Source organism: Pseudorca crassidens, chromosome 15, assembly GCF_039906515.1.
Source record: "Pseudorca crassidens isolate mPseCra1 chromosome 15, mPseCra1.hap1, whole genome shotgun sequence".
Taxonomy (NCBI): Eukaryota; Metazoa; Chordata; class Mammalia; order Artiodactyla; family Delphinidae; genus Pseudorca; species Pseudorca crassidens.
The window spans coordinates 26,219,835-26,245,870 of record NC_090310.1 but is presented as its reverse complement, the minus strand read 5'-3'; the positions used below and the strand labels follow the sequence as shown (position 1 = coordinate 26,245,870).

At 40.7% G+C, this 26,036-nt stretch overlaps 1 pseudogene; it reads right to left on the bottom strand.

Moving 5' to 3' along the window:
• Positions 1-302: 302 nt before the first annotated feature.
• The window catches only part of LOC137206542 (transforming protein RhoA-like), a 29,871-nt pseudogene continuing 4,137 nt past the window's right edge, over positions 303-26,036 (bottom strand).

The window sequence follows — 26,036 nt, the reverse complement described above, 5'->3', positions numbered from 1 at the left end:
ACATGGTGGAGAGGGCGAGTAAGAGTCCGGTAGGGGGTGTAACGCTGACACTTTTTCAGGCAGGGTTGTCCTTTGTCCTTGAAGCACCATTGTCCTTGGAGCACCACAGTTATAACTTGAATTAGTGCCTGGTGTGTCAGATGGGAGAGCAGAGGGCTGTTAGAGCTATGTCAGAGGAACCCTGGCAGGCCAGATGGTTTGGGCATCATTGATAATCATGGTTGACTTCTAAACACTGATAGCAAGATGACTTCTGATATGTAATCTTAGATAAATTATAGATAAATGAAAAAGGCCACTAATCAGCCACTAAGATTAATAAATAGCTCTTCGAAATTTACCGCATGAGGGCTGTGCTTTGCAGCACAGTTTCCCAAGATGAAGCACCCAGATTTTTCCTTCCTATATCTGGCTTGCAGAGCTGCTCTCATGCCCATTTCAAAAACCTCTCTCACTTCATCTTTGGGCTTTGATGCACACCCCATCTACCCCAAAGCTCCAATTCTGTTTGCCATATTTTTGTCTTCCCCTAGTTTTCCTGGCTCCTGCCTTATCTTGGTTAGCTCCCACCTTCTGCTCTCATCCTTCCAAAGATCCTTCTTCTCCCAAGCAGGATAATGGGACAGAAATGACTACTGGAGTCCATTTTTCTGGGATGTTTTCTGATGAATGTCTGATGTTTCCTGATAAATGTCCCTTTATCAGGGCTCTCAGTGGAGAAACACATCAGTATAACATCAGCATCCAGATAGGCGAGGGACCTCAGGTGATCTCTTCCTGCCCACCTGTGTTCCACAAAGCCAATTCTGCCTGTTCTCCATCCACCTCGATATCTGCCACGTAGTTTTCAAACACCATGTGTACACACACCTTTGGGAACTGGCCCTTGCTACACACAGTGACAGAGCACACTGGCCAATGGGGAAGACAGCAATTAATCAAATATTTAATTACAAACTGAATAGGTACTACAATAAAAAAAAAATACAGAGACAACAGGAGACCTGCCCTGGAATGGAGAGGTGGTTAGGGAAAGGTTCTGGCTCAGAAGCTCTGTAACAAACTATCCTAAAACCTAGTGACTTAAACCAACAACAGTCATGTATGTTGCCCACAAATCTGCAATTTGGGCAGAATTCAACCTGGACAGCAAGTCTGGGCTCCACTTGGTGTCATCTGGGGCAACTTGACTGGGATTGGAGAGTAAATTAATTTACGTTAATTTGAGAAACTGCTCCAGAGAAGCATGGTTTCCAGCACAGTTTTATATCTTGTCAGAACAAAGAACATTAAATAAGTCAGGGATACATTTCAAGGGAAAAAAAGAAAACACACAGGTCAGCATGTATACCGCAAGTCAGCATGACCTTGGCACCTGGGAAGGGAGTCTTATCATCAAAGGAGGACCAGCATTGGCATCCAGGAAGAGAAGCATTTAATCTTTATTTTTAACATGGACATTTTTTCTTTTGGTCAATGTGTCCTTTTCTCTGATAATTAAAGCAGATGTACAATGTATGTTTGCTGGGCCACAAACAGGCTATTTTAGTTAGCATAAAATTCAAGTTAACTCATGTATAAGCCAGAATGACTTCCCTATATCTCAATATGTGAAAATTTCTTTTATTACTGTCTCTGTAGATATTCATAATCTGGACATTTCATATAAGTGGAGGCATACAAAACGTGGCCTTCTGTGTCCGGCTTCTGTCACTTGACGTTATCAAGGTTCTGGAGGCTTCTCTCAAAGATGGCTCACTCACCTGGCCTGTAAGTTGGTGCTGGTTGACAGCTGGGAATTCAGTCAGGGATTTGGGTTAGGGATCCTAGCTCCTCTCCATCGGGGCCCTTTTGTGGGCTACTTGGGCTTCCTTATGGCATGGTGGCTGGGTTCTAAGAGTGAACATCCTAAGAGAATCAGGCAGAAGCTTTTCACATTTTATGACCTAGATTTGAAAGTCACATAGTGTCACTTTGATGTTTGTCTCAAGCTCACCTGGATTCAAGGGAAAGGAACACAGACCACACTTCTCAATGGGCAGAGTGTCAAAACACCTTGTAAGAAGAGTGTACCATGGGAGATATAACTGTGGCCATATTTGGATAATAACTGCCACAGCTTCCCTGAGGACGTGTGACGTTTGACCTGAAAGCTGAAAGATAAGTAGGTGTTAACTAGGCACTGTGGTGGAAGAGCATTCCAGGAACGTGGAACAGCATTTAGAAAGGCCCTGAGGTGGAGCAATGAGCACATTTGAGGAAGTGAAAGCAGGTCCAAGTAACAGGAGCAGAGAGGAGAGACACAAAGTGAATGTGAAGGGGCTGACGGTGGAGGACTTTTTCTGTCATGTGCTTTAAATGTCTTGTTTCTGCTCAGGTTCTCTTGTCAATTCTTCCAGAATAGACAGCACCCTAGAGTACCACTTGGGGACAGTTACTCCCCCACCGGCCCCTTTCAGTGGGGCTGCAAGAGTGGACATAGACCCAGTTCTCACCATTTAGGACATTCCACACACTCCCATCAGCTTCAGTGATTGGTTCAGGAATGGACACATGACCCAAGCAAGGCCAATGAGCCTCAAACCCAAGACACCCCTGCAGCTACTGGACAAGGGATGCACTCTTTCTCTGGGGGTTGCCAGGCAGGATATAGTTGGAAGTGCTGGGTGTCATCTTTGACTCTGAGTGAGAAGAACCTGACTGAGAATGACACTGTTAACCTAAAATCAGCCAGTTTTACCAGCAAAATGTGTTTATTTGGGAAAAGCGAAGAGCTGCAACTCAACACGTGCAATCTATGGCAAACCACAGGCACGTCCAGAAAACAAAGGGAGACTGCTTTTATAGGAAAAAGGAGGGGTGGGGAGTTGGGCGGTGCTGTTCTAAATGAAAGTTCATTGGAGGAAAGTAGGTGGCGATGGCTTCTCATTGGCTGAGCTGCAATGTTTCCCATTGGCTGGGCAGTTGCTGAGGGAGGAGAAATTCTTCCTTTGGGCTAGTAAGGTAGTTGCGCTTCCTATTTGGGAGTGCAATTTTCCCTTTTCCCTGTGTGGCGTGGAAGTGAAGGTCAGTGCATGCAAATGAAGGTCAGTGCCTGCAAATGATGATGAGTGTTAATGTATGAGACTTTCCTCTGCTGGCCGGTCCTGGCTCTAACTTTAGTGAGGTTTCCTTTATTAATTTTCAACGGGAACAAAGAGAAAAGCAGTACCAAGTGATAGAGACTGTGGAGCTCCTGGACCATGATTAAAGCGAAATTTACCACTTGCCATTTTAGGTACATGAGTCGATAAATTTTGGTTTAAGCTGATTTTAATTTTCGTCACTTGCAACCAAGAGTCCTGTTTAAATTCACCGTTAGGATTTTGGTTATCCTGATGCTTATCCTTCCTGAATTGTTCCAGCACTTCATTTGGCCTCTTCCTGAATTTTTTGTGTGTGTTTGTGATCAATAAATTTTTTTATTGCTTCTCAGTCTAAATGTCAAGTTAAATTTGTTTGAGATTCAAACAAATTCTATAGAACATTTAAGAACATTTGTACATAATATTTATAAATTTTGCTTCTTGAATAAAAATAATATGTAATAAAGCCAATTGTCTTGTTGGTCAATGATTAATCAAATAGAAAATACATGACAGTTTATGGGACAGTTTAAAATGTCCAAATATTATGCCCCTGGAGGATTTGTCTAGATTAAAGATCTCCCTCAGTCCTTTTCAGGGGACAGATGGATCTTGGGCATATTTGGGCAGGTTCTTTTAGAGTATGCTAGAGGAACATGTCAAATCAGCAGCTATCTGTCTGATTTATTTTTACTTCCTCCTTACCTCCTCCACTAAAACAAAACAAAAAACCCTCCCGATTGATGAGACTTTTTAAAATTGAAGTATAGTTGATTTACAATGTTGTGTTAGTTTCAGGTATACAGCACAGTGATTCTGTTATACATTTACAATATATCTATTCTTTTTCAGATTCTTTTCGCTTATAGGTTATTACAAAATGTTGCATATAGTTCCTTGTGCTATACAGTAGGTCCTTGTTGGTTATCGATTTAAATATAGTAATGTATATATGTTAATCCCAAACTCCTGATTTATTCCTCCCCCACTTTCCCCTTTAACCATAAATTTGTTTTCTATGTCTTTGGGTCTGTTTTGTATATAAGTTCATTTGTATCTTTTTTTTTTTTGGATTCCACATATAAGCGATATCATATGATATTTGTCTTCTCTCTGGCTTACTTCACTTAGTGTGATAATCTCTAGGTCCATCCATGTTGCTGCAAATGGCATTATTTCATTCTTTTTATGGCTGAGTAATATTCCATTGTGTATATATCCCATATCTTCTTTATCCATTCATCTGTCGATGGACATTCAGGTTGCTTCCATGTCTTGGCTATTGTAAATACTGCTGCAATGAACACTGGGGTACAGATGAGACTATTTTTTAATGCAAATCAAGCTGTCTTATTGGTAAGAAAATTTAATGTTAAACATAACTGAATATCCAGACATTGGCAGTTTTAAAAGCTACTATGCCTGTGGCCCTGGCTCCTTTTCCTTATATTCCCATGATTGCCCCAGGGCTGCCACTAGTATACATGGAGGCCTTAAGCAAATTAGAGAAAAGGGCCCTATGGAAGAACAACTTTTAGAAAAAATTATCTCTTTCCATGGGAAGACTCAACCACATACCAAGAAGAACAGAGGCTGAAATTCAGCCCCCAACTACCTATCCAGTGGGAAGCATTTAGTCAGAGCACAGTGCAAAATAGCATGCAAGTAACCTTCACATCCCCTCCTCCATAGATGGGCATCATTTTTTAAGTGTTGTTGAGATGACCCAAGCTGTTCTGGGTATCACGTTCAAGCATTACAATGGTCAGAGGAGAAAAGAGAACAACTTCCAGAATGTCTCCCAGCAAACTGGGAAGAACTTTCCCAGAAACACTTAGCAAAGCTCTCCTTATATTCCATTAGTCTGAACTGGATCACACTTTCTAATCATTTTTTAATTTATTGAGGTAAAATTCACATAACTTAAAAAATCACGATTTCAAAGTGTACAAATCAGTGGCTTTTAGCACAATCACAGTGTTGTACAATCATCACCACTATCCACTCCAGAGAATTTTCATTGTACCCATTAAGCTGTCACTCCCCATTCCCCCCTTCTCCCAGAACCTCAGGCCCTGACAACCACTAATCTACTTTCTATCTCCATGGATTTACTTATTCTGGACATTTCGTGTATGTAAATGGATTCATACAATATGTGGCCTTTTATACCTGGGTTCTTTCAAAAAGCTTGGTTTCAAGGTTCATCCAAGTTGTAGCATGTATCAGTATTTAATTCCTTTTTATGGCTGAATAATATTCTGTTATATGGATAGACAAAATATGATTTACCCAGTCATCAGTTGGTAAACATTTGGGTCATTTCCACTTTTGGACTATTATGAATAATGCTACTGTGAACATTTGTGTACAAGTTAATGTTAAAACACCTGTTTTCAATTCTCAGGCAAATATGGAGTCATGGGATTGTTGGGCCATATGGTAATTCTCTGGTTCCCTTTTTGAGGAACTGTTAAACAGTTTTATTGATTGACTGATTGATTGACTGACTGTGCTGCGCTGCTTGTGGAATTCTAGTTCCCTGACCAGGGATTGAACCCAGGCCCTGGGTAGTGAGAACGCAGAGTCCTAATCACTGAACTTCCAGGGGGTTCCCTGTCAAACTGTTTTCCATAGAGACTGCATTATACATTTCCATCAACAATGTATATGTGTTCCAATTTCACATCCTTGTCAAAGAGGATGTTATTTTCCATTCGTTTTTTATTATAGTCATCCCAGTGTCTATGAGGAGACATTTCATTACAATTTTTATTTGCATTTTCCTGGTGATTAATGATGGTAAGCCTCTTTTCATGTGCTCGTTAGCCATTTGAATATCTTCTTTGGAGAAATGTCTATTTAAACACTTGGCTCGTTTTTTGAATTTTATTTTATTTATTTTTTTATACAGCAGTTTCTTATTAGTTATCCATTTTATGCATATTAGTGTGTATATGTCAATCCCAATCTCCCAATTCATCACACCACCACCACCCCACCACCGGCCGCTTTCCCCGCTTGGTGTCCGTACGTTTGTTCTCTACATCTGTGTCTCTACCTTGGCTCATTTTTGAATTGAGTTCTTTGCTTTTTTGTTGTTGAGTTGTAAAAGTTTTTTTTAACATATTCTAGATACTAGAGCCTTGTCAAATATGGGATTTGCAAATATTTTCTCCCATTCTGTGAGTTGTCTTCTCACTCTTTTGATAGTATCCTTTGATGTACAAATGTTTTTACTTTTCATGAAGTCTAATTCACCTATTTTTGTTGTTGTTGCTGCTTCTGCCTTTGGTGTCATATTTAAGAAACCATTGTCAAATCCAAGATCATTAAGATTTGCCTCTAGGTTTTCTTGTAAGTATTTTATAGTTTTCACTCTTATATTTGGTTTGTTGATCCACTTTTTTCACATACACACACACACACATATATGTACATATATATTCTTTTTCATATTAGTTTCCATTATGGTTTATTACAGAATATGTAGTTCCCTGTGCTTTACAGTAGGACCTTGTTTATCTATTTTATATACAGTAGTTTGTATCTGCTAATCCCAAACTCCTGATTTATCCCTCCCCCACTCCCTTTCCCTTTTGGTAAACATAAATTTGTTTTCTATGTCTATGTGTCTGATTCTGTTTTTTCTTTTTTTTTCGGCTGTGCCACACGGCTTGTGGGATCTTAGTTCCCTGACCAGGGATCAAACCCTGGCCATAGCACTGGAAATGCTGAGTCTCAACCACTGGACCACCAGGGAATTCCCTCTTTCTGTTTTATAAATAAGTGCATTTGTATCATATTTTAGATTCCACATATAAATGATATCATATGGTATTTGTCTTTCTTTTCTGACTTACTTCCCTTAGCATGATAATCTCTAGGTCCATTCATGTTGCTGCAAACGGCATCATTTCATTCTTTTTATGACTGAGTAGTAGTCCATTGTACATATGTACCACATTTTCTTTATCCATTCATCTGTCAGTGGACATTTAGGTTGTTTCCATATCTTGGCTATTGCAAATAGTGAACACTAGGGTGCATTTTCTTTTCAAATTATGGTTTTCTCCAGATATATGCCCAGGAGTGGGAATTGCTGGATCATATGGCAACTCTACTTTTAGTTTTCCATAGTGGCTGCACTAACTTTACATTCCCACCAACTGTTGGTCCACTTTGAGTTAATTTTTGTGTATGATGTAACTTCAAGGTCCAACTTCCTTCTTTTGCATGTGAATATCCACTTGTTCCAGGACCAGCTGTTGAAGAAATGTTTCCCTAATCAACTGACCATAGATGTATGAGTTTATTTCCAGACTCTCAACTCATATTTAATTTCAATTTCATTGATTCAATCAATTTCATTGATCTATATGTCTATCCTTATGCCAGTACCACAATCTGTGGTTATCGTAGCTTTTAGTAATTAAAAAAAAAAATTTTTTTTTTTTAAATTTGGCCATGTCACGCAGCTTGCAAGATCTTAGTTCCCCGACCAGGGATTGAACCCGAGCCCTGGCAGTGAAAGTGCTGAGTCCTAACCACTGGACCACCAGGGAATTTCCAGTAAGTTTTAAAATCACGAAGCATGCATCTTCCAACTTTGTTCTTTTCCCAGATCATTCTGGCTTTTCATGGTCCCTTGCCCTTGCAATACCATATAAGTTTTAGGTATGGCTTTTCCATGCCTACAGAAAAGGACATTGGGATTTTTACGGGGATGGCATTAAATCTATAGATTGTTTTTGTGCAATATTGCCATCTTAACAATATTAAGTCTTCCAATCCATAGAAACACAATGTCTTTCTATTTATTTAGGTCTTCTTTAATTTCTTTCAGCAATGCTTTGTAATTATTAGGGCCAGGAATGAGACAACTAGTGACAGCCCCTATACCCCAGAGCCCACTGAAATTATTCAAACTAGCCAATCCTAAACTGCCTACTCTACCTTTCCCATTCCTTCCCTTTGAAACTCCAATGAAGGCTCTTGTCCACATTTCCTCCTTATGCCTCTACCGGCTGACCAGTTCTTGTGTTTCCCTTTGTGACCCCTGCCACAATGTGGCATGCTCCCTTTCCTTGGGATCTGAAGGTATAATAAACTGTCTTTCAAAGGCCGTCATCTCCTAATCTGTTGGCCTCACCATGCCTGAATAATAATGAAACCTATATTTAAAAACATTCAAATATTGATACAATGTTGAATAAAGGTAGCAAAAGTGACATCCTTGTCTTGTTCCTGACCTTAGGGGGGAAGCTTTAAGTCTTTCATCATTGTTTGTGATGTGGGTTTCTTATATATGCCCCTTATCATGTTGAAAAAGTCCCAGTTGTTGGAGTACTTTTAGCATAAAAGGGTGTTAGAGTTTATCAAATGCTTTTTTCTCCATCAATTAAGATGTTCATGTGGTTTCCATTCCCCCTTTTGTTTTATTAATTTGGTGTATGACATTGATTGATTTTTTAAAATGTGGAATCACCTTTGCATTCCTGGGATAAATCTCATTTGATCTTTATGTAGAATCCATGTATATGCTGTTGGAGTCGCTAGTATTTTGATGAGGATTTTTGCCTCTATATCCATAAGAGACATTGAGCTGTAGTTTTCTTGTGATGTCTTTGTCTGGCTGTGGTATCAGGGTAACGCTGGCTTCATAGAAGGAATTAGGAAGTATTACCCTCTCCTATTTTTTTAAAGGTTTAAGGGGATTGGTATTACTTCTCTTTTACTGCATATTTTTCAGTTATTTTCTTAGTGGTTCCCTGGGAATTATAATTAATGCTTAATTTATAACAATCTAGTTAGAATTAATACCAGCTTAGCTTTAATATTATACAAAATTCTTACTGCTACATAGCTCCATTCTTCCCTCTATGTTGTTATTGGCACAAATTACATCTTTTTCACCGTGTGCCCATGAATATAGATTTGTAATTATTGTTTTATGTTATTGTCTTTTAAATCACATAGCAAAAATGAAGAGTAACAAGCCCAAAATACATTAATACTGACTTTTATATTTATCTATGTAGTTACCTTTACCAGTGTTATTTATTTTTCCATGTAGATTTGAATTACTGTCTAGTGTCCTTTTATTTCAGCCTGAAGAACTCCTTGCAGCATTTATTGCGTGTCAGGTCTACCAGCAATGATCTCTCCCAGTTTTTGAAGTCCCTTTGAGTATATTTAAAATAGTTGACTTGGGACTTCCCTGGTGGCACAGTGGTTAGGAATCCGCCTGCCAATGCAGGGCACGTAGGTTTGAGCCCTGGTCCGGGAAGATCCCACATGCTGCAGAGCAACTAAGCCCGTGTGCCACAATTACTGAGCCTGCACTCTAGAGCCTGCAAGCCACAACTACTGAGCATACGTGCCACAACTACTGAAGCCCACGCACCTAGAGCCGGTGCTCCACAACAAGAGAAGCTACCACAATGAGAAGCCCGTGCACCGCAGCGAAGAGTAGCCCCTGCTCGCTGCAACTAAAGAAAGCCCGCGCGGAGCAACAAAGACCCAACACAGCCAAAAATAAAATAAATAAATAAAATAGTTGACTTAAAGTCTTTGTTTAGATATTCTGTATTTTTAAAAAATGTACATAGTTGGCTTTTGTTTTGTTTCTCAGTTCAGGATTCAATCAAGACTATGTGCTATATTTAGTTGTTATATCTTTTTTTTTTTTTTTTTTTTTGCGGTACGCGGGCCTCTCGCTGCTCCACACGCGCAGGCTCAGCGGCCATGGCTCACGGGCCCAGCCGCTCCGCGGCATGTGGGATCTTCCCAGACCGGAGCACGAACCCGTGTCCCCTGCGTCGGCAGGCGGACTCTCAACCACTGCACCCCCAGGGAAGCCCATAATTGTTATATCTTTTTAATATCTTTCAGTCCAGAATGATTCCTCCACCTTTTTCTTTTTTTTTAATGATATTGGCTTTTTAGGAGAGCCAACGTCAGATGTCTAATAGAATGTCCTATTTGATATTTGTCTCATTGTTCCCTCATAATTGGATCCAGGTTAAACATTTTTGGCAAGATGATACATAAGTAACGTGTATGTACAGTCTTTCCAGGGCAATGATGTTGGAATGAATTGGTTCCAAACATTTTTGGTTGTGATGTCACTTTGGTCAGTATTCAAATTTCCAGAAGAAAGAATCTAATTGGCCAGGTTGGTTCACATGCCCATTCCTTGGCCAGAGAGGGAAGGCATTTTGACTGACAGTCTCATCAAGAATGTTGTCAGTGAGGAGTAGGTAGCTCAGCAAAAGAAAACTAAGATGCCGTTGAAGCAGGGGGAATGGATGCTGAGTAGGAAAAAATGACGAATATCCACTATCCCTCTATCTTTCAGTGGTCTCAGCCATTCACTTGACTTCTACTGTTTACTCTATCAAATTCTCAGAATGAAAGCTGACTTCTCTCTCCATTTCCACACCATGTTTACAGCTGTCTGCTCAGAGCCTCTACTTGCATGTCCTAAGGGCATCTAAAGTAAAACTTAATGTCTTCTCCACCTGCCCCTACTCAACCAGCAGAGGAGCTGAATTATCTACAGCTCGATCACCGCCCCCCCCAGAAACCAAAACCCAAATTCATGACTCAGTGTGCCTAGTCCTGTGGTTTGTACTTCTGTCGCGTCTTTTATAGCCTTTCTCTCTTTCATTCCCACATGTATCATCCGAGACTATGCCCAAAGTGTTGTCTGGAATTACAAGTAACAAGGAAGAAACAGCTTTTCAGGTTAAACACATTCAGGGAGCATTGGGGGGACACAAATTTATTTATCACAGAACTTCTCAGAGCCTTGAATGAGCCAATGTGATTTTTAAAGAATAGATATTCTTTTCTTTTTATTTTGCAAAATAATTCAATTTATGGAAAAAATCTCAAGAATAGCACAATGAACTTCCCAATATTTGTTACCTGGATATATTAATTGTTAACATTTTCTTACATTCTCTCCTCCCTTTCTCTCTTTCTTTCCCTCTTTCTCTCTCATATCTATATCTATACCTATCTCTAAACCTATATCTCTATCTATCTATGAGAGAGAGGATTATTTATATATATGTACATATATATATACACATATATCCTCAATATATATACTATCTATATATATAGATAGTATATGGTTCAGCAGTAATAACATATATAATTATATCTATCTGTATCTATATATAATTATTGCTGAAACATTTGAGAATAAGTTGCATACATACGTAAATACTTCACTTTGTATTTCCTAAGAATAAAAACATCTCATTGTTTCATAAATAGTCCATATGTTTCATAAATAGTCCATATGTCCATAAATCCATATGATAAGAAAATTCTTATCTCCCACATCAGAGGACAGCTATACAATTTGGGAAGTGCTAGTTTACATTATTTCTTTAGGCTCTAAACTCAGTGGTTCCCAAACCTGGCTGCCCATTACTGCCATCATTATTACCGAACAGTAAATGCTTATTGTATACAGATGTAAACATTTCACATGAATGTACTCATTTAATCTTCATAGTAACTCTAAATAATAAGTATTATCATCTCTAGTTTGTACATGAGAAAACTGGGTTACAGAGAGGTTGCTCAGGATGCACAGCTGGTAAGAAACAGAGCTGGCATTTATAGCTAGAATCTGAAGGGTATAATACACTTCTCCCAATGATTCTGTTGGGCAAACAGGTTAACTACTTCTCTATGATAGGAAGGCTTTTTGCCTCCTTCTCCTCCAAATTCCAGTTGCTAGATGAATTTACACAAAACACATCTTCTTCTGTTGCTTGTGAGTTAAGGAAATTGTCATTCAATGGAGTGGTTAAGAACCAGGACTTGGAAGTCAGTTCTGGATTTTCATCTTGGCTCTACCCTTAACCAGCTCCATGGTTTTGAGCTGGGCACCTCACTGGACAGTGAGGGTCGGATCAGAGGAGGAGGTATGGCCAACACTCAGGAAAGGGCTTGGCGATCAATCCATGGCAGCTAATAATTGTGGTTATTATTATTGGTGGTGGTGCTGTGTTATAAACCCCTCAGCCACAAATGGGCAAATTATCAACCGATCTTTGTCTCTGTTTCCTCACCTATAGAGTTGGGCTGTTAATATATTGTCTTCTAGGAGCGTTGTGGGGGTTAGAGAGAGGATGTAGTGTTTCAAATGCTGCCAGGCACATAGTGAGTATACAATGAATGTTGGTTATTACTATTATTTATTATTTTCTTTATCACTATGCTCCTGACAAAAGGTTCTACTTAGAACAGCTTGAATATGCTCCATTGTTAGCTGCTTCTGTGTGTTTTTCTTTGCTGTGCTCTCTGCCTGGGACACCATCCCCATTTCCCTGTGTCAAAACCCCAATTGTGTCTCCTCCTGTCCCACCAGTAGTGTCCTTGGTGCCAGGGAAGCCTTTCCTTATCCCCCCATTAGGGCTTTATTCATCTCATGGGATACTTATTTCCAGCTTTGTATAGAAATCTCTTGTCTCTTCTCCCCTTGAAGGAGCACCTTTCCCTACTTCAGGTAACATCTAAGCCAGAGCAGACCCCATAACCTGTTACCCTAAAGAGACCAGAGCCATTTTTAGAAGGTGCTAGATAAAAGCCTGCTTGGAGTCAGGGAAAAAACCCCATAGATCCCTTTAGTACCTCCCATCTGTCTGTTGCCAGGACTCAGAATAAATGCACTGATAGGGACTGACTCCCACCGTTTAAGGGGCTGCTGCTGAGTAACCTCCTGTCTAGGGAGAGACCTTACCACACCAAGAGCTTCCTCATTGCCTAACGGGGGCCCTCCGGGGCTTTATCAAGGACAAGGGAGCTGGGGAGCCTCCTCCACCCAGTGAAGCTGATAGAAAGAAATACAATGGGCAGATGGATTGCTACAAAGGCAGGTGGGCAAACAAGACACACAGGCAAGAACCTTCCCTTGCATGAGATGTTTCAACTGCTTTCTGGGGAGGCAGGTAAAAAACAGTCACCAGAGTCCAAGCCCTCCCACTCTTCATTTGCAAACTTTTAGGCATCTTCCTTAGATAAGCATTTTGGGGGCTCTTTCTAATTCCTGGGGACTGAAATAAACAACAGCTACTGTCCTTCAGAGCCTGCTGAATGCCAGGCCCTTCAAAGGTGTTCTCCCAGTGACTCTCCAGAGTGGCGGGTGTCCCATCCAGCTTCGAGGCTTTCTCTAACGTTCCCTTCTCAGTGAGGTCTACCCGGGACACCCTACTGAAAACTGCAACCCACCCCCACCTCCACTCCGCATCCCTGTGTTCTCAGTACGACCCTCACCACCTTCTAATGTGCAGTTTGATTTACTTATTAAACAGGTTTATTGTCTGATTTTCCTCCCACACTCCACAAGGGGGACAACCACAGGGTGGGGCTGGGGGGGTCTTTGCCACTTAGGCTCATTTGGGCATCCCTAGGGCCTACAACAGAGCCTGGATCATTAATACCATGTATGATCTATGAATCGTTTATCATCGTTCATTTATTTTCCTTTTCAAAAATATTGTTTAGTTTTATATTGAAGTATAGTTGACAATAATTACAATGTCAAATAATTGTCCATAATTAATTGACAATAATTTACAATGTTGTATTAGTTTCATCATTCATTTAACCCGTCCCCTTCTGATGAACACTTGGCTGTTGTAAACCTTCTGCTATTATAAACACACTGCAGTAAACATCCTTGGGCAAATATCTTTGCACATTTGTGCATTTATATCACAGTAGAGATTCTTCCATATAGAAGTGCTAAGTCAAAAGTTATGGAAAGTCTCAATAGATACTGCCAATAGCTCTTCCAAAAAGACTGTTTCCATTTAGACTCCCACTAAGAGTGCATGAGAAGGCTCGCTAAGGATTGGTGAAATTGGGGTGGGGGTGGGGAGGATCCCGACTCATCTACACTTGCTGAACCCCTAATATCTGCAAGTGTAGAATCTTAATGTTAAAGGGACGTAAAAATTCATCTAGTTCTCCTCCAACTCCCTTCCCAAGGCAGTAATCCTCTCCAACACAGCTTTGTTCTTAATTCTTTCCTTGTCAGGGACAGAGGTCAAACTTCCCTCCTATGGTTTTCAGGACAAATTGCTACTGACAGGTGACTGGGTCAAAATCTGCTTTCCTATAACCCCACCCCACCTATCCCGGCTCCATTCTCAGGAGCCACAAAAAACTGGGCTAATCCTTTTTCCATGTGACAGCTCTTAAAATATTTGAAGACTGTATCAAATCTCCTCTAAGACTTCTTCCAGGGTAAACCTCCCCAGCTCCAGCCAGATACACCCCCTGGATATGACAGTGTTGACCTGGAGACCCTTTAGGTTAGTGGCCAAGCGTAAAAGCTTTAGGGTTCCCCAGGCTTAAGTTCAAGTCCCTGTTCCCACACTTTCCAGCTGTCTGACCTTGGCTAAGTCACTTTTCAGACTTTAGTTTCTTCCCTTGAATAAATTATATAACAATAGTGCCCACCTTATAAGGTTCCTGGCTGGGACACATTATTACACACACACACATACACACGCACACACACACACACACACAAATCTAAAACTATATTTTATGATGGTGTTGGTATAAAGACAAATATAATAAAGGCAGGGTTATATTTATTTATTTTTCTTCTGATTCCAAAAGAATTAAAACATTTTCCTGGGGACTTCAACGTACCGTGGCCTTAGACTGTGCCTTGTGTAACTGATGGATACATGGGCTCTGGTAACTGGGGGAGTGAAAAAGAGAAAATAGGCCAAGTATATAAAGTTCTTACCACAGGGCCTGGATCTTTGTAACTTAATAAATGATGATCACAAATTTAAAAAGGACTGTGCAGAGAACAGAGTGTGACACTGCGAACGTTTCCCCACAGACCTCTTTATCGGTGCCTGTGGGCTTTGCAGACCCAGCTTCTGAACACAAGTAACACAGCCTGTGCCTTCTCACCTTGCCCGCAAGAGTCTCGTGAGAGAGTTGGTAAAAAAGATCCAGAGTCTATGGCATTTATGTTGAGAAAAGAGGTGTCTTATCTGCTCAGACTTCTATAACAAAATACCACAGACTGGGTTCGATCCCTGGTCTGCTAAACAACAGAAATTGATTTCTCACAGTGCAGGAGGCTGGGAAGTTCAAGATCAAGGTGCCAGCACGGTCACCTTCTGGTGAGGGTCCTCTTCCTGGTTGATAGCTGGTGCCTTCTCGCCACGTCCTTACATGGTGGAAGGGGCAAAGGAGCTCTCTGGGTTCTCTTTTAATCTTTTGTTTTGTTTTGTTTTTTGTTTTGGCCATGCCACGCGGCATGTGGGATCTTAGTTCCCCGACCAGGGATCGAACCCGCACCGTCTGCAGTGGAAGCACAGAGTCTTAGCCACTGGACTGCCAGGGAAGTCCCAAAGCTAATCTTTTTGTTTGTTTTGTTTTTGTTTTGGGGTCTCTTTTATAAAGGCATTAGTCTCATTCATGAGAGCTCCATCCTCATGACCTCATCATCTCTCAAAGACCCCACCTCCTAATACTATCACATTGGGGATTTGAATTTCAACATGGATTTGAGGGGGGTGGGGGGACACAAACACTCAGGCTGTACCAAGAGGAAATACACATTTCTTCAAAAGAAACCTCTTCAAAAGAGGGTCAAAAAAATCCATGGACTAGTAGAAGATATTTGAAATATATGTAAATGGCAAAGCATTTATACCTAGACTAAATAGAGCTCCCTGAAATCATTAAGAAAAAGACAGTTGATAGAAAAATGGCAAAAGACTTTAAGAAGCCCTTGCAAAAAGGAAGAAATCGATATGGCTAATGAAAAAAAAAGTACTCAGCTTCATTTGTAATCAGGGAAATGCAAATTGAAACCACAATGAGATACCACTGCATACTCTACCTACAGCACTTTTTCTGGATACATGTTATATTTTACCATTAGCATGTGTTTTTAAAATGTATACAATCACAAGGTAAACAAAAAATTGCAAAAAACCAAATAAGTGAAAATTCTCCCTACCACTGGACCTCCAAACCCCTCCCTCCAAATACGTCCTGTTACTAATAGCTGGTGAGGCCTTTCAGAGACTGTACTTGCCGTAGCATCTATGCATAAGCAGCCACCTTTCCTCAGATAATTAGTGCCATACTTACATCAGTTAGGGTTTGAACAGGGAAGCAGAACCAGTATGAGTCCTTACAACTCATAATAAGGGATTTATTATTGAGATTAAGTCTTATAAAACTGTGGACGCTGGTGGGGAATTCAATGGGCCTAAAGTTGCTGGAGATCAGCAAGGCCAGCAGTTGCGGGGTGGGCAGAAGCTAGACATGAATTGGAAAGAAGGAAGGCAAACGACAACCCATATCTGTTTCTGACGTTGTCCTTTTTATTACAGTCATTCTGGTGTGTATAATGTGGTATCACATTGTGATTTGCTGAAATATTTTAAAGTAAGTTACAGAGATCATGACATTTCACCTTAAATACTCCAGTATACCACTCTAAAAAATTATCACTTCTGTCAGTTCAGAAAAGTTTTTTTTTTAATTATTATTTCTTGATAATTTTCTCTCCTTTATTTTCCCAGTTTTATTTTTCTCAAATTCTTATTATTTGGATATTGGACCTTCCGTTGTGGTCTTCTAATGTTCTTTATTTCCTCTTCTCTCTGGAAGACTTCTTCAATTTTTTTCTTCCTCTTGTTTCATTGAATATTTTTTACTTCTTAGTTTCTTGATTTCCAAGGGCTTGTTGTTGTTGTTGTTCCCTGAATATTCCTTTTAAAAGATATCTTGTTCTTGGGGCCTCCCTGGTGGTGCAGTGGTTGAGAGTCCACCTGCCGATGCAGGGGACACGGGCCAGTGAGCCATGGCCACTGAGCCTGCGCGTCCAGAGCCTGTGCTCCGCAACAGGAGAGGCCACAACAGTGAGAGGCCCGCGTACCACAAAAAAAAAAAAAAAAAAAAAAGATATCTTGTTCTTTACAACTTAAATTTATACAGTGCTGTATATCAATTACATCTTAACACTAGAAAGAAAAATAAATAAATACATTTTAATTAAAAAAAAAGATAGCCTGTGCGGTTCCAGGAATGCTATATCATCTATTATCTCTCTAAGATGTTTATGGCAGATTTTTAGAAGTTTACTTCATTCCTCTCATTGTCACTGTTTCTCCAAATCCCATTTTCCTGCTTGTTTTGGAGTTGTCTTTCATAATAAAAGCTTTTCTCAGATGACTGGAGTCTTTGGCTGGTAAAATGTGTGTACACATATATTGACAGCATCACTGTTCACAGTAGGCAAAAGATGGAAACAGTCCAAATGTTCAACTGATGAATGGCTAAACAATGTGTGGTATATCCATACAATGAATTACTCAGCCATTGAAAGGAATGAAATGCAGGTACTTGCTACAATGTGGATGAACCTCAAAAATATTATGCTAAGTGAAAGAAGCCAGACAAAAGGTCACATAATGTATGATTCCGTTTACAAATTCCATTTGACGATTTTCATTATTCACGGTAGATACGTTTTACAGCGTCTCTGGGAACACTTAGTTATTGAATACGGAATCGCTTCTTCTAGGGAAATACAGTTCCTGTGAACCTCTGTTCACAACATTTTCATGAACCAATCAACACATAATCTTGATTTATATGTGCTTCTGTTGAAAGAAATCTTATTTAGGGAATTCCCTGGCAGTCCAAGTTAGGACTCCGTGCTTTCATGGCCGAGAGCTCAGGTTCAATCCCTGGTCGGGGAACTAAGATCCTGCAAGCCGTGCGGCGCAGCCAAAAATTAAAAAAAATTTTTTTAGTTCTTATTTAATACATATTGTTGGTTCATTAACATTGAACTCACGGCCAACAGCACTAAAACTCATGCATGAACAAAGCTTACCTAACACATGTAGTTTCTTGGAACACTAGCCAGCACTTCAGCACTATACCTGGGACTATTTTAAACAGCGAAATCACAAAAAAAAGGCACGAAAATGCAAAATGTGGCACAAAATATACCATGAACACTTGTTTAGAGTATGAGAGCTGAAATAAGAAGGGTGTTGCCTCCTTCATCCTCAGCTGGGAACATGCATGTAGAGCAAGTCAAATTTGTTGCTGCTCCACCAATGACTAGGAAAGTCCACAACTATCAATTTTTTTTTAGGATTTATTTTTACGTATTTATTTATTTTGGCTGTGCCGGGTCTTAGTTGTGGCTCACGGGATCTTTGTTGCAGCATGCGGACTTCTTAGTTGCAGCATGCGGACTTCTTAGTTGAGGCATGCAGACTCATTTGCGGCATGCAGGATCTAGTTCTTCAACCAGGGATGGAACCTGGGCCCCCTGCATTGGGAGCACGGAGTCTTACCCACTGGACCACCAGGGAAGTCTCTTGATTTTGAAATTACAAATAAGTTAAAGTTAATGTAGTAAGACAGAAATATGGAATCCACATATAATGAGGATTACCTGCATACAGAATAATCCAGAATAGTCAATCCCTAGGGACAGAATTCAGATGGATGCTTGCAGAGACGGGAGGGAGAGGGGCCTGGGAAGCAATTGCTTATGTGTATGGGTTTCCTTTTGGGATGATGATAACGACTTGAAGCTAAATAGAGTTGGTGGTTACACAACATTGAGAATGTACTAAATACCAGTGAATTGTTCATTTTGAAATGGTGACTTTTATGTTATATAAATTTCATCCAAAAAAAAATTGACGTATCACTCTAAGCAGGACTCTGAACCTCTCTTTTCCCTTTGGTGTGGTGATTATCCACCTTCAGATCATGGCTGCTCCAAGAAACTGAGTGAAGACAACCCACAAGAACATAAAACTTGAGCAAACAATACACTAACATTGTTTTAAACTACTGAGATTTAGGGATTTTTGTTACTGCAGCATAACTGAGCCTGTGTTGATTATTTCAGAGGTCTAAGCCTGACTGTCATCATTGTGGGAGCCAAGTGGGGTTGGGAGCTTGGAAATCTCACCATTTCTAGACACCCTCTCACTTCATCCTCCTGTTTTCAGTTTCATGACTCACTCCATCCTCTACTCTGCCCCTTCCCAAATCTAGACTCTCTAAAACTTCCTGTCTTATGCTGTGGCTGGGAAAGATAGAGTCACCTCCTCTATAGGGTGGAAGAATCCACCCTCTCCTTATACTGACTTCCACACAGTTCTTCAGCTTTTGGTCCCAACTCACCCCAGCCTCCATATATGATGGGCATTTTCAGTTTCTCAGATTCCTCTGGTTTGTCCACTGGGGATTAGCTTAGTTCTTGGCCTCCGTCTCTGTGTTTGGCTAATTCACTTCCCACCTGTTTTCTATCTTCTGAAATTTTGTCAACATTCTTCATCTAATGTTGTTTCCTCTCCTATTCTCCTTTTCCTCATTAGTTTAACCTTCCTTATTCCTCAGTGGTCATTTCAGGGAGGTTATGGGAGGGAGCAGGGAGAAAATGTGTTTAATTTGTCATGACTTACTGGGGTCATGAGTGTTTTCCTGTTCATCAGCTATAGACCAGCATAACTGTTTCTGGTGGGTGTGTAGCCTCCCATTATAGGGACGTATCCTCCCACAAAGGATATTTGGCAACGTCTGGAGACATTTTTGGTTGTCACAATGGGTTTTGGGATGAGGGGGCTACTGGCATCTAATGCGTAGTGGACAGGGGTGCAGTCAAACATCCTACGATGCTCAGGACAGCCCCCACAACAAAGAATTATCTGGACCAAATGTCAATAGAACATTGAGAAACTCAGAAGTTGAGAAACTCTGTTCTAAAGGGTTCCTATTGTCTTCAGGATAAAATTCAGACTCCACAGCATGGCCTACAACACCCCAGCCTACATATCCTGCACTCCCCCTGGCTCACCATGCTCCAGCCACAGCATCTTCTTTCTGTTCCTGGAACATACCAAGCTTGTTTCTGCCACAGGACCTTTGCACTTGCTGTTTCCTCAGCCTGAATCTCTCTTTCCTGGGTTTTCTGGTTGCTGACATCCTCACTTCAGGTCTCAGTTCAAATGTCACTTCCTTTGTGAGACCCTGACCAACCCAACTTCCCCTCTCCCCCCACCCCCACCCTCATCCTTATCCAAGGAACAGTCTATTATATTTATTGTACTCTTCAAAGTATCAACTCCTGAAACTGGCTGTTTTTCTTCCTTTGTTTATATTTGTTTATTACTATGATATCTCATGAGAGCAGGGACCTGTCAGTTTTGATCTTGAGCATTTTGCCTGCACATGGTTTCTGCTCAGGAGATGGACAAAAGGTCTTGTTTAGTGATCTTCAAGTATTTTACTTGTGTTTCTTCTTAAATAATTTCTAAGAACTCTGTACGCCTTGCATATTTTTAACTTGACATCTAAAATTTTTTTTTAATAAATTTATTTATTTATGGCTGTGTGGGGTCTTCATTGCTGTGCACGGGCTTTCTCTAGTTGTGGCGAGTGGGGGCTACTCTTCATTGCGGTGCATGGGCTTCTCATTGCGGTGGCTTCTCTTGTGGTGGAGCATGGGCTCTACGCACACGAGCCTCGGTAGTTGTGGCGCGCAGGCTTAGTTGCTCTGCGGCATGTGCGATATTCCCGGACCAGGGCTTGAACCCGTGTCCCCTGCATTGGCAGGTGGATTTTTAACCACTGCCCAACCAGGGAAGTCCCTAAAATTTGTTTATTGTAAGTTTAAATAGTTGCAGTCTTAATTTCCTAGTTATTATAAATATTGATATTTTAGAATGTAATTTTACTTCATACTTTTAAATATACCTATCATCATTTATTTTTAAAAATCCATGAACATAATCACACACCATCATGGAAATAAATGGAAAATCTTGTAGGGAAAAAAAAAAGAACAGGCTTTTAACAACTGGAAGTTTAATTTTACCGTTTTTTTTCTCCTTGAACTTGTATTTCCATTCTATTTCTCCCACAGACTTCTATTCTAATACTGATATAATATGTGAAAAGTTTTAAAATTAACCACCAGATCATACTTCTCTGCAACGAAATGCTTGTAAGTTATGTTAATATATATGTGTATATATATATTAACGTCCGGTTTCCCTAAGACTCTAATTTTGAAGAGTATCGTGTGTTCATAAGGCTCTAAGTTTTAAATGGATAATTAATAAGAACATGCTGCATAAAAAAAATAAATAAAATTAAAATTAAAAAAAAGGCTCTAAGTGTTAAAATTTTTCTCTAAACTATCATTACAATTATTATTTGAATATAATTGATCAAAACAACATAAATATACCACATTATGATCAGTAATTGTTATACATTGAAAAGTATGTTTTATCTAAATGAGTCTTTTAATAAGATGGATGGGCTAGTTATTTTTTGGTGTTTTTTGGGGGTTGTCCATCTGTCTGTGGATAAATATTATTTATTGCTGGAATGGGATAGAGTTTAGAAGAAGCTCTATTCTTTTTTTTTTTTTTTTGCTTTTATAAAGTAAATACTGAGAAATGTTTTTCACATAAACAGGAGACTGGAATGGAAATTTTGTCACAGCCAAGTAATTCAAGGTCACCCATGTTTTTAAAAAAATATTTATTTATTTATTTGGTTGCACCGGGTCTCAGTTGCGGCAGGTGGGCTCCTTAGTTGTGGCATGTGAACTCTTAGTTGCGGCATGTGGGATCTAGTTCCCTGACCAGTGATCGAACCCGGGCATCCTGCATTGGGAGCGTGGAGTCTTATCCACTGTACCACCAGGGAAGTCCCCAAGGTCACCCATGTTTGAATGCCTATTTGCCACACATCACATTATGATTCATTACCAGAAATTATTTGTAATAATCTATTATCCAACAAGTCTTGCAGTGCCTCCTTCATGTTTGTTGGAAGCAAATAGGAAATCATCCGAATTGCAAAAGGATTTGTTACCCAGTCCTTAGGGTCATTGCCTTTCCTAGCCACACACTATTATGTTTATGCTTTTGTTCGGCATCCAGGTTTTTACACCACAGCACAACATGCCTTAAATAAGTTTCAAGATGACTGAGAAGCATTTGCCTTACTTTTACAAAGTGGAGGAAGGACAGTTGTGAAGGCAGGAACACCTTGGACGCAGGCCCTTTCTCAGGCATCTTAGTTCTAGGAGAGAGAACACACAGAAGCTGAGATCTAAACAGATTCTCTTTCTCCTCTATTGAGATATAATTTCATAAAGGTATGTTTTATACAGATATAGTTTAATAAAATGCACCCATTTGAAGTATCCACTTTGATGATGGGTTCTGACATGTATACACCTAATTTCCACTGCATTCAAGACATGGAAAATTTCCATCATGCCAGAAAGTTCCCTCATATTCCCTTGCAGTCAATCCCCCCTCACCCAGTAGCTCCTATTCTGGGAAGAATGTATACTAACCTGAATCCAATCAAGCCTTTAGATCTAATGTTTACAGAAAATACAGGGGACAGAGGAACGCAGTAAACCATGCCAATGAAGAAACAAAAAAGGAGAAATCCAGAATGTGGGGTATTCTACAGTATAATTGTCTTGCTCTCCTCAACAGGACAATGTTTTATATATATATGAGAGTGGGGAGTATTCTAGATTAAAAGACACTTAAGAGATGAAACTACTAAATGTAGTACATGATCCTTAATTGTAGGAAAGTAAAAATTGGATCGGACTGAGAGATCCAAAACTCAGCCAGGCTGGGGTAACATACATAATAAAGCTGGCTGCAAAGTTAACAGAAAATAGTATTTCTTCCAAGGACACTCATAGATTTAAAGTGCCACAGTACCCCTCCTCTTTGAGTGACCACTACTTTCTTACTCACTGAGAAACTTTGTTCTCTAAAATTATAGAAAATTTGCAGTTTGAAATTCTATGAGTACCAATGACATGCCTTTCTCTCTCCTGGAACTCAGATGCTGAGAAGCTGCCTTGAGTTCCAAGCCAGACACAGAGCTTCAGATAATGGTGTTCTGAATACAGTGGTCCACAATTATTGAACGCTGTAGTTTCGCAAAAACAGGACCCTGGGTCCACTTGGCAGTCTAGGCTGATATTAGCCCTTTTACTCCTCGACCTCTTTGAGCATATCAAACCCTGCTTCCCAGCTGCTAGCCCTGCTTCTGCCCCTCCCTGCCCAGCCCATCGTCTTGTCAACTGACAAAAAATGAACAGCCTAAAAGCTGAGATTATTAAATTATTAAAAAATTATGTTTTATTGTATGGACTTTCTGAGGACTCAAACCTGGGAGGCAGCCTCTCCAGATAGCTCTGAGGGCCTGCTCCGAAGAGGCAAGGGAGGAGCCAGGATATACAGGAGTTTTTGCAACAAAAGCCAGGTAGTTGGATCATCACAAGGTTACTGTTAATCAAAGAAAGCCAGGCATCTCAAGTCGATGAATTTAGTTCTTCTCTATGCATGGGAAAATGCAAGAATCTGAGCTCATTGAAATCATTCCTTTGATAGGCACCTTAACTATCCAGGGCCAGTATCCTGCTTTTCTCCACCCTGAATCCTCTCAGGGTGCACAGTTGGAGGTGGCTGCAGGGGCTGATGGCTTGATGGCCACAACATCCTTTGTTTACTGATATGGCAGGTGACATTCTTCATCACAGTCTATTTTTCACCCAGCAGCCCAAGGGATGCTGATAAACTCAAGTCACACCAGCTCCTCTGCTCAATTCCCTCCCGTGACCTCCTGCTTCACTCCAAGGATAACCAAGTCGTCGCTGGGGCCTACGAGGCCCTATGTGAACTGGCTGCATCTCCATTCCAACCCCCCTGGGTTCTCTGCTCTTCCCCGAGCTTGGCTGTCTTGCCTCAGCCCAGGCCTTTGATTTAGTACTCCCCCAAAATCCACTCTCACTTCGTACATTTACTTAAATGCCACCTCCTTGGCCTGTCTTCCCTGATCACTGAGTCTAGATATCCACCCTCCTGACCCATACTGTACATTTTTCTTCTCAGCATTTAACTATCCTAAGTCATCTATATTAAACTCTGTCCTATTTATCTTGTAAACAAGTAAATCGCTTTCTCTCTCCCACTAGAATCTCAGCTCCACCAGAAGTGTGGGCAGGGGATTTTGGCATGTTTTGCTCCCTGATGTAGGCCAAACTCCTAGACCAGAGGTCAGTACAATTTTTCAGGTAAAGAGCAAGGCAGTAAACATTTTAGGCTTTTTGGTCACGCAGTCTCTGTTGCAACTACCCAGTTCTGAGGTTGTAGCATGAAAACAGCCATGAAAAATACATAAAAGGGGACTTCCCTGGTGGTGCAGCAGTTAAGAATCCACCTGTCAATGCAGGGGACACGGGTTCGAGCCCTGGTCTAGGAAAATCCCACATGCCTCGGAACAAGTAAGCCCATGCGCCACAACTACTGAGCCTGAGCTCTAGAGCCCGTGAGCCACAACTAGAAAAAGCCCGCACACAGGAACAAAGACCCAACACAGCCAAAAAAAAAAAAAAAAGAAAGAATTCCATAGAGCATTAAAAAATAAAATACATAAAAGGACATGTGGGACTGTGTTCCAATAAAACTTTATTTATACAAACAGGTGGCTGGTAGTAGTTTGCCATCTCCTGCCCAGAACACAGTTTGGCAATAAATATTTGCTGATTTAATTGTGAAGGAAGATAAAGTCATGCTCTTATTCTAGGAGGAAGAAGAACCAATTAAAAAATTTCAGGGACTTCCCTAGTGGTCCAGTGGCTGAGACTCTGCACTCTCAATGCAGGGGTCGGGGTTCGACCCCTGGTCAGGGAACTAGATCCTGCAGGCCACAGCTAAATATCCCACATGCCACAACTAAAGATCCCATGTTCTGCAGCTGAGACCCGATGCAGCCAGATAAATAAATAAATAAAAAGAATTTGAGGGTCTGGCAGGAATAATTGGGGAAAGGAAGGGTAAAAGACAATTTAAAAAAAAGTTCAGCTCGTGTTAGAGCAGGGGTGAGATGAGGGGATGGTGGCTACTCGAGGTAAATGAAGTAGGGAAGCCTCTCTAAGGAGATGGCATTCGAGCTTAGGCTGGGCGAGCAGGGAGCCCAGGCTACTTGAAGCTTCAGAGGCTGAGGGTTCCAGGCAGAGGGATCGGCAGGGGGAAAGATTTGGAGGTGGGTTGGGCTTGGGGTGTTCAAGAAACAGAAAGCTCTCAGTGTGGCTGCAGCAGCACAGCGACTGAAAACAAAGGGGTTCAAGATGACATTGGGGGGCTTCCCTGGTGGCACAGTGGTTGAGAGTCCGCCTGCCGATGCAGGGGACACGGGTTCGTGCCCCAGTCTGGGAAGATCCCACATGCCGCGGGGCGGCTGGGCCCGTGAGCCATGGCCGCTGAGCCTGTGGGTCCGGAGCCTGTGCTCTGCAATGCGAGAGGCCACAACAGTGAGAGGCCCGCATACCGCAAAAAAAAAAAAAAAAAAAAGATGACATTGGGGATGGGCAAGAACCATATCACAGAGGCCTAGTAGGATTTTTTTTTAACCACTCTATTTTGCTTTCTTTTTTCATATATTTTTTTATTGTGATAAAATGTACACAACATAAAATTTACCATCTTGACCATTTTTAAGTGTATAGTTCTGTGGCATTAATTATACTCATACTGTTGTCCAACTGTCCCCACCATCTGCCTCCAAAACTTTTTCTTCTTCTCAGATGGAAACTCTATACCCATTAAACACTAAGTCCCCATCTCCCACCTCACCCCTGGCAACCACCATTCTACTGTCTCTATGAACTTGACTACTCTGGGAACTTCATATAAGTGGATGCATACAATATTTCTCCTTTTATGACTGTCTTATTTCACTTGGCATAATGTCTTCAAAGTTCACCCTTGTAGCATGTGTCAAATTTTCTTTCCCTTTTAAGGCTGAATAATATTCCAT